Source organism: Anguilla anguilla, chromosome 7 (genome assembly GCF_013347855.1).
Source record: "Anguilla anguilla isolate fAngAng1 chromosome 7, fAngAng1.pri, whole genome shotgun sequence".
Lineage (NCBI taxonomy): Eukaryota > Metazoa > Chordata > Actinopteri > Anguilliformes > Anguillidae > Anguilla > Anguilla anguilla.
In genome coordinates this window covers 28,588,751-28,598,262 of record NC_049207.1, presented here as the reverse complement: position 1 = coordinate 28,598,262, position 9,512 = coordinate 28,588,751, and the positions used below count along the sequence as shown (strand labels likewise).

General features: G+C 42.1%; 1 long non-coding RNA gene across 1 annotated transcript; it reads left to right on the top strand.

Moving 5' to 3' along the window:
- Positions 1-2,118: 2,118 nt before the first annotated feature.
- LOC118231694 lies at positions 2,119-4,583 on the top strand. The gene is made up of 2 exons (XR_004766129.1): positions 2,119-2,156; positions 4,191-4,583. It is a non-coding gene; the product is annotated as an uncharacterized LOC118231694 (long non-coding RNA).
- The last annotated feature ends 4,929 nt before the right edge of the window (positions 4,584-9,512 follow it).

Sequence of the window (9,512 nt, the reverse complement as noted above, 5' to 3'; positions counted from 1 at the left end):
TATGCAGACCAGAGAAACATAAGCAACTCTAACGTTGGTGATGTTGTTTTCATTTACGGGTATGGACAATGGGAAATTGGATACCAAGTTAAGAGACACTCTATGTATTACCGGTACTCAAAAACACATGAGAAAACTCTTTTGAACTGGTCAATAGATGGCACCAAGCTTCTGAGAAACATGAAACATCTTCGACACACACCTCCAGTGTAGCTTGATGTTCCAGAAACCTCCATGAACACTGGAACTACAGATGTACAAGAGACTCAGTATCCTTGGTCAACTGAGTGCACTACAGAGTGTACCCAGAGTCTGTAGTTACTAGTCAAAATAAAGTAACCACTAGAAGTTGTAGAGTTGATAAGAAACCTGTACGTTACAGAGACACTTAAACATTGACTGTATTACAATGAACTGAATCGCTTCTCTTAATGTTGTTAAAAGAAATTAAATTGGGTTGGGATGGCAGGTATGCCATCCCGCCAAGTTACGCCTTGGCGGGGGCATGCCCCATACCTATACAGCACCGAGAGTTTGGCACTTTTCAGGGTTCCCCACAGAAATAACCACAACAGCCACAGACACTCAGCCCTTAAAAACATTAAATTCTGTACATTCTGACCCCATTTCAACAGACAGATTTCATCACTTCACATGTCCACAAGCCCCAAACTAAGGGGATTTTGCGTTTTCTCCTTCTTCTTCTTCTTCTTCTTCTCATTCTTCTTCTTCTCATTCTTATTTTTCCTGCCGCCTATCCCACTAACAACATGTCTCCCCATTGGACATTTTACCGACACCAGCCAAATCCTCACCCTCACGACCCAATCAAAAACTTGCATACACACGCAAAATACCCATACCTTTTTATTCTGAAACATTGCCAGTTTGAACAGCTAATCTGCCTGTGGCCTAGTGGGTAAGGTTACAGTCTTGGGAGCATGGGGTCGTAGGTTCAAGCCCAACTAGGGACACCTTTCTTTAACCTGCTTTTACCCTCACTAATAATTGTCTACTACTTCTCAATTATTGCTTTTGCACTGCATTATGACGTACCGTCTGCACGTTCACTTATTAACCGGCTACAATATTGCAAAGCCATATGGATTCAACGGGAGCTCTTCTGTGCTTACTGACCTGTGTTCGTCTTTAAAACCACGGACAGGTTTGCTAATGATATTTCACGCATTGCATAGCTATGTCATGGTGCTGCACTAACAAAGTCACAGACTGGTAAACCTCCTGTTGAAGGATTGAATCCCGTCTCGCCCTCAGGCAGATAATTTCCTCTTTTACACTAACGTTTTCTTACACTTTTATATTTTCTTTACCAAAACTCAATCACGGCCATTCATATGCATTTCATGACGGCAAATGTATTCCTTTTATTACAAAGTTACACCAGTTCACCACTGTGCCATTTCTACTAACTATATTTCTTCACTTGGCTACCGTACAATACCTTCTTATCAGCAAACGCCACGTTTCTACATTCATGTTACCTCGCCCTGTTCCCTATCTAGCCACATACAAACAATTACTACGTATGTACGTTCTGCAACTCCCCATTAAATAATTACATTTAAAACCATGACTCACTCATAAATATAACTACAAGTACTAAACATGAAAAAAGCACATTAGTGCAGTAAGTTTCACACGTTACGTAACCCTCCACTTTAACAGCTAATACTCTGTACCGACTGTTATATATACCATTCCGTGAAGAAACTAAGCACGCTCATGGTCACTTTATTTACTCTGTACTATAGTCTGTGATCGTGTCAACCTTCACCTACATGCCCATTCTGCTAAAAACATATTGTTTCAACTACGCAATTTTATCATTTCATCCTAATTTCTCTCACACTGTTGTTATTTTCTCATACGCAAAGCCTACTGGGGCAGTCTGCTCCTATTCTCCACTATCAAGTTTTCCGGTTCTAGTTTAGCAAAACAGCGAACAGGATTCCCACCTGCAGATAAGCCTATCAAAATGCCTTAAAAACCTTACAAACACTAAAAGTGCTCCTCCACGAAATAACAGACAACGGAGCAGGAAAGCAGGGTACACAAGTTGCGACCTAGGCAGCTCTAATTCTACGTGCTTGCTGATTCTTTTCTCAATCAAGGCTTGTTGGATGGCCGTCAAATCCGTGAGTACATACATGCCATATTTCACCTGCGTTTCTTTGTCACAGCCACTGTTTTACATATATAGCAAACTGAAACTGCTCAACAGTAGACGCTCATCAGACTGTACAAATTCACACAAGGACAGCCATAATCCACAACCGTTTCTTACAGGGTCACTTCGCATTTCCCACTCTCATAATAAAACGCTTTGTAAAAAGAAATGATATCTCATAAAAAACACGTTTTCAACGTACAAAAATGCCAATTTACTCAAAAGTATTGATATCAAAATGACGCCAAGTTACGGTACTACAAACAATATAGGCCTCACCGAAATTAAATAAGATGTATTCCAAAGCAATGCTACCCAATATTTCCTCAGTTCTTTCAAGTCACTTGGCCCTGTGTGTATAAGCATGGACTACATGGACAGGCCAAACATATACGTGGATGGCTGTCTCACAGTCAAGATTGATTGAATAGGCGTGTATATGTCCAATTTGTATTGGTATGTATGTATTTCGCTGCCCAACCTTTCTGTTGCGTGAATGATAGTATGTGTCTTGGTATAAGTGTGTGTTCGTAAATGTGAATGTAACATGCTGCGAGGGAAATGTCCCCATGGGGATAAAGAAGTTCTGTATGTACGTACAATATGTATTTTACATGCAGTATTTATTGTACGTAGCAAATATACAATAACTTGTACATGTACTCAAATTCAGTTCAGAAGCAAGTATAAACATGTTTTCTGGAGAAATATGCTTCCTGTGGTTACTCAGCAGCAGTTTTGTACATGAATTTCAATGTGTTCCATGAGGCAATTCGAAATATTTGACTCTTTGATCCTACACAAAGTTTGCATGACATTGTAAAATGGTAAGATTACAAAACACAGGGCCAAGTGACTTGAAAGAACTGAGGCAATATTGGGTAGCATTGCTTTGGAATACATCTTATTTAATTTCGGTGAGGCAAGATAGCCTATATTGTTTGTAGTACCGTAACTTGGCGTCATTTTGATATCAATACTTTTGAGTAACTTGGCATTTTTGTACGTTGAAAACGTGTTTTTTATGAGATAGAACGTACTGAGTAGTGAGGAAAAAGATTGTTTGTACTGAGATTTCATTTTGATACTTGAAACGTGATTGAACAGAAATAAATATTTCTGTTATGAGATTCGTATTCTGTAAAAAGAGATTAATGTTTTAAACTTGATGCTTTCATTTTGAACTTGTGACTGTATTGTTTACAGGATAATTTAATTTGAACAAAAGGAGGGATGTAGTATAGTTACTGTTAGGAAATAAGCCTGTCAATTGGTGTAAGAAAGGCATCGTTGTTCATGGTGAATATTATCAGTATTATTCGTTATTGTATTGGAATATGTTCGGTATATTTATAGTGTATCGGTGTATTTGCAGTTGATTTACGACAGTCCCGTTAACCATTCTGGCCGCGAAGGTTTCTGGGGTGCAACTAGCTTGTGTTTCAGAGTAGCAATAGCTTCCAGCACTATCACAAGTTTAGTGGAGAACGTTCTGATGTTTGCCTTTCCCTTGAGACTTCATTGTCACAAACTACCCTTAATAATCTAATTTCAGTGTGCGTAATTAACAAACAAGTGAGTTACATTATTCTGTTGTTATACAGTCGTTGTTATTTGTTAACAGATAACGTAACGATGTAAGCCAGTGCGGTCTATATCGGCTATGTATATGCCTCACGCTAGTTCCTATATATCAGCGGAGCGCATTTCATTGTTGAGTTAATTATTCAGATTAATAATTTCTGTTTATTCTTTAAATGCTGTACTTTGTGTGCACTGTTAGTAATTTAGTTATCGCCATTTGCGTGTATGCTAGCTCCCTATGATGGTGTGTCTATGCTCGCCTCCTGTAATTCAGCTATGATGATAGTGGCCTATAGCTTTCTTTATGGTTAGATCGCCATCTTGTGGAAAAAGTGGCATTGCACTAATGTGACAAGTGAACCCTTTGAGAGAACTTATTTGTAATATTTCTGTTATTATTTTCTCCTTTCTCGTTTAGACCACACACGTATGCAACTATTATATGTGCAAGCCTTAACACCAAGATTCATATGAGTAATTCCTATGGACAATAAAACAAAGGCCAGGTGTGCACTGTTAACTAAATAAATATTGCAAAGAAGATTCAGCTGTCCATTTCCTTCCTTGTGTCCTGACCGGCACCCCTCTGTGACACTACTACACCTAACCAGGAATAGTCATACAGTCCTTCAACTCCATTTCACTTGGTTACGGACAGAACTGACTTCCAGTTGGACGTCACGGACTGGCAAGTCATTTGAATAGTGTAAAGGTGTCTGGGAAAGGAGGGAAAAAGAAGGAGGCTCAAGGCGGACCGGCAGTGTGGACTAGGGAAATCCACCCATATTGTTTCAGGAACACCACCACCAAACAAAAAATTCTGAAAAAAAACGAAACGCAAGGGCTGTTCCTATGAAACACCATCCGGGCTAAGTGAGAAAAACCATTACCAACAGTACGTGACCTCTCTGTGGCGTCCTCCCCAAGCTAATTGCACTACACATTGTTAGGACTAACGATCACACTAATGCATTCACGTAGAACAGCATTTGTGTCTTTTTGTTTATGTTGCAGATAGGTGGCCAAGCGGTAGCCTAGATTTCCCAAGACAGGGCGTAACCTTATGACCCAGCTGGTCTGTAACATTACCTTGATAGCACGAGAACTGGAATGGAACCAGTAGAACAGAACTACAGATAGCGTGGTAAACAGATTAATTGATAGAACTGATGTTAACAGATTTAGTTAACACCACAAAGGCTGCATTTTTTACTACCTTAAACCACCAGCATTACAGCATCGATTTCAGCACCCACAGCAACCTAATTTCATAAAGATTATGAAATATTATGTAGCAAAACTATTATATTGAAATCAAGGGTGCAGCTGCAGCAATTTCAACATCTTTATTTCTAAATAATATCGGTTTTGTTATATAGAGGTAAGGGAAAATCCACTCAGGCATATTACAGGCACATTTAGGAAAGCGCTAAAATGTGCAAAACAAGTAAAACACAAAATGGAGAAAGTAGTTAAAGAAACACAACGTGCAATATTTTAAAAAAGTAATTTCTTTATAACAAATTCCGCTCTCCCTCTTCCCTTTGTCATGACCCGGCTCAGAGGGGGGACAAAAGTGAGGGATACACGAGGATAACATTAAACAAAACGCAATTTATTGTAAATAAGGACAAATGAACAGGATTAATAAAAAAAAGTTACAATGGTGTGTGTCTGTAAAGATCAGTTGTGTAGGTGAGTGGATGTGTGTAAGGTGTAGTGCGGAGGTGTTGGATGGAAAAACCAAAGACAAACACCAAACAAATGTGCATGGGGAGAGAGTGAGCTCGATCTGTTTGGAGTAGGGGCGTTCTTAAGCCCTGAGAGCACCATGCCCAGGTGCTCCAGGTTAACAGTGATGGCCCTCCCAACTCCGCCCACCAGGCACCTGCAAGAGAAAACCAGAACAGGGAGCAAGCACTGGCAGACAGAGAGCGAGGGACATCACACCTTCCTTTCCTATTTTGATTAAAGGGGAATTGCACTTTATAACACTTCTGGGCTCATTTTCACACCTACCCGGAGTGCATCCCAGACGGTTTTTAGGTTGCTTGCTTCAATATTTAGATATTTGTAGATTTTTTGATTCCCGTGTGAGCACCCGGGAAGGACGTAGATTCCAGGAGGCAGTTTAGTGTCGAACTCAAGGATGCATATCATTGTGCGACTTCTGATGTGGGCGTACCTGCAGACAATAAAACTAGGTTGGTCGTAGAAGTAGTGTTGTATTACTACTAGTTAACGAAACCGAAAATGTCTGAAGACAAAGGAGATTTTGTTTTTGATCATGGGATTGTTGTTCCCTATCGTTTCGAGCCGGAATACACAGAAGAAGAGCTGGCTAATTTGCAGGCTGATATAGGGTGCAATTTTTTTTTCACCAGATGCGCACTTGCAGACATCGTGAAAATATAAAAAACAGCGAGCCACTTCACTTCCCTATAGGGTGACCACACCACCCCCCTTTTACAGGGACAGCCCCCGTTTTTGGTGGCTTGTCCCCGAATGGAGCTGTCCCCGTTTTTAACTGTGCGTTAAAAACAGACCGCAAAGTGAAATAATATTTTACGTGGCAAGAAAGACTGGGCAGCAGATCTTACCGGTTGACGTCTCAATCGCGTTGTGCTTGTTTTGGCTAACAGAGGGGGCTGCTTGGTATAGCAGCATATCACTCTTCTTCTTCTACTAACTACTTGCTCACGCTAGTTTTAGAGAAAACTGCTGTGGAAAAACTCAGCCAGAAGCTAGCATGACTGTCAAGTGAATCCACATCACCACAAACGTCTTTTCAGTACCATAGTTTATTACAGTATAACAGTTACCATGGTCAAAATACATGAAACCGGAATTGTCCCCCTTTTTTATTTCATAGATAATAACATTGGATATTTTAATATATTGACCGCCGAACTGGAAATGTCCCCGGTTTTCATTTCAGAAATCTGGTCAGCTTACAGGCAATCAGTGAGGCAGCGATGATGACACTGACGTAACGTGCATTCTCAAGCGGGGCATCCACCGCACGCGTATCGACCGCGAGCGCACTACGTGCGTAACTGAAGCGTAGTTGAAGTACTGTTATTACAACGGCAGCGGGCGACGTCGTCTCCACCAGATGCGAACGCGTCGCGAACCGGCTGCGAAGCTCGCGCGACACAAGCGAACTGAAGCGTAGTTTTTCGCTTCTGTTCTAGTTTTCCGGCTTGTCGCGCGTCACGATGGCCTGTTTATACACAGAAATATGCTCTAAAATGCTAGGTATACATGCTCTGATTTATATTTGATGTAGAAGTGAATGCACCGAGCAGCGGTTTGTTAGCTCGAGTGTTGGAAGGTAGTTTTTAACCAACCATTGCTCAGCCTATATGACTTTTCCGATGTCTTCGTTCGCCGTGCTTTCAAAAAGTGGTCTTGCCGATGAAAATGCACCTATTTTATAAATGAAGTTGTAAGCAAGCCTTTATTGCACTTGTACTTCAAAGCTTCCGGTGTTCATGACGTTGTGGTGTTCATATCCCTTCAAGTTTAAACTGTTACGCTATTATCTTTTTGACGATTAACTGATTTTACTAAATATGATCATATAAATGTTTTGACGTGAAAACAAGACACCGGAATTCCCAATAGTTGATTATGGATTATTATTATTATGAGCATTACATATTCTTCACAAAGTTGGTACGCTTGTTAACCAAGCAAATTAATGCAGTTTGAGATTGATTATTATGTAGGCTACGTTGCAATTTAAGCTTATGGTAATTCTTTAAAGCGTTTACTGTTAGGAGCCGGGCTCGGCCTGGACCCAAATGCAGGACTCAGTGACAGCAGTTAGATGGAATTCAGGAAAGGGGTTTTATTGAGTACACGGCAGAGGGCGGTAGGGACCAGGGCAGACTTGGGACAGGGACCGTGAGGGTTGGTGAGGAGGTCCGGGATCCGGCTTGGCGTGGCGCTGAACGGGATGCGGTAGAAACCCGGGCAGGCTTGGAGCAGGGGCCGTGAGGGTTTGTGAGGAGATGGTCCGGGATCTGGCTGGGCGTGGCGCTGGACGGAATTCCTCCGGTTTCGGTGGTGGAGCTGGGCTGGGGACTGGAAGGCCGGCGAAGGACGGGCTGGACCGGGAGGTTGGAGCTGGGGAGGTAAACTGGGGGGAACAAGGGAACACGAAACAAGACGCGACGAAGACAAACACGTAGGTTCGACAGACAGGGGAACACTGAAACAAAGTGCATAAACAAAACTCAGTGGCCAAGAGAACAGTGCAAGGAAAGGGAAACGAAGAAGGTGCAGAGAAACGGGGTACGGAAAATAGAACTAGGCTTGGGTTATGCGCGGATTGCGTGGTGCGAAGCTAGGCAACAAATCAACGATCTGGCAAGGGGCGAAACAAAAAGCGTGACTTTATAATCTGGTACTAATTAGAACTAATAAGGGAGGGTGTGAGGAATGCGACCTGAACGAGTGAGAAAATGGCTGAAGGCTGGAAGTCATTAGGGAGTGCATGGGGAAAGGTCACGCCCACCCTGTGGGGAAAAGCAAAGACATGGTGAAGAACACAAAAGCACAAGGAACAGAAATAATAGGAACACAAGGAAATCCACATGACAACCGAAACACGGGGGCATGACATTTACTTTCTCACGTATTTACATGTGTTAAAAAATATTACCATATTAACAGACTGAAAAAGGTCTCTCACCAAGTATTCACTTACCCATAATCAACAGTCGTGATTACAGAGCTATTAGGAATATAGAGCTTTAAGCAAGCCTTTGCGCGACACAAACGGAACCAGTGGAGACACGCTACGCGCCGCGCCGTGCTGCTTCGCCGTGCTGCTTACGCGCCGCTTACGCTACGCGTGCGGTGGGTGCCCGGCGTCACGCAGCAGCGCGCAGAGTAAAATTACACTTCTCAACTCCGCTTGTAAAACTGGTTTGAATGTTATTCTCAGCACGTTGAAGACCTAGTGTTATATATGAAACGACATGCACGAAAATACGGGACAAACTGCGTCCCGTATTGAGTCAATACGGGACGATCCCGTATTATACGGGACGGGTGGCAACCCTAGCGACAGGGCACTCTGATTTCTCGGCTGTCACCAACCCCGGAGTCTTGGAGACTTTGTTCCGAATGCCAAGGATCAATTGGAAATGACATTCCACACCGGATGGTCCAAACGGGACTCTCTCGGAAATGTAAGTGTGTTGGCTATATACCGTAATAATGTCAGTTATCGTTAGCTAATGGAAATCCTAGTTTTGACGACTGGTGTTCATGTGTGATAGTCTATGCATGTGTCTCGCTGAGAGTAACGTTACCGTAAAATCCTGTTTTGAACACAGAGGTATAGGGCTTGGCGCATCCGATAAACTACAAGACTGTAACGTTACATCTCTGACACATGAAAGAAGTTAGCAAGAGTGACAATCGAAATGATGCCTAGAACTTGTATGACATAGTCTGCCAATATCTGCATGAGCCTTAACAGAATGTTTTGCTTTGCTTCTTCTCGATTTTGGTGCGAAACAAAATCAAAGAAGAAGAAAAAACGGGAAACCGTACTGCTATGTGGACTTCCGCTAAAAAAAACAGGTCTTTGTTTCTGCTGTTAGAAATTTAAAATGAAGTAACTAATCGAAAACTGAAGGGCGACGAATTCATTAGAAGGACAATACCAGTCATGAGAAGCAGGGACGTGTGTTTACAATGAGTCTAACGTGGAGTTTGATGTTGA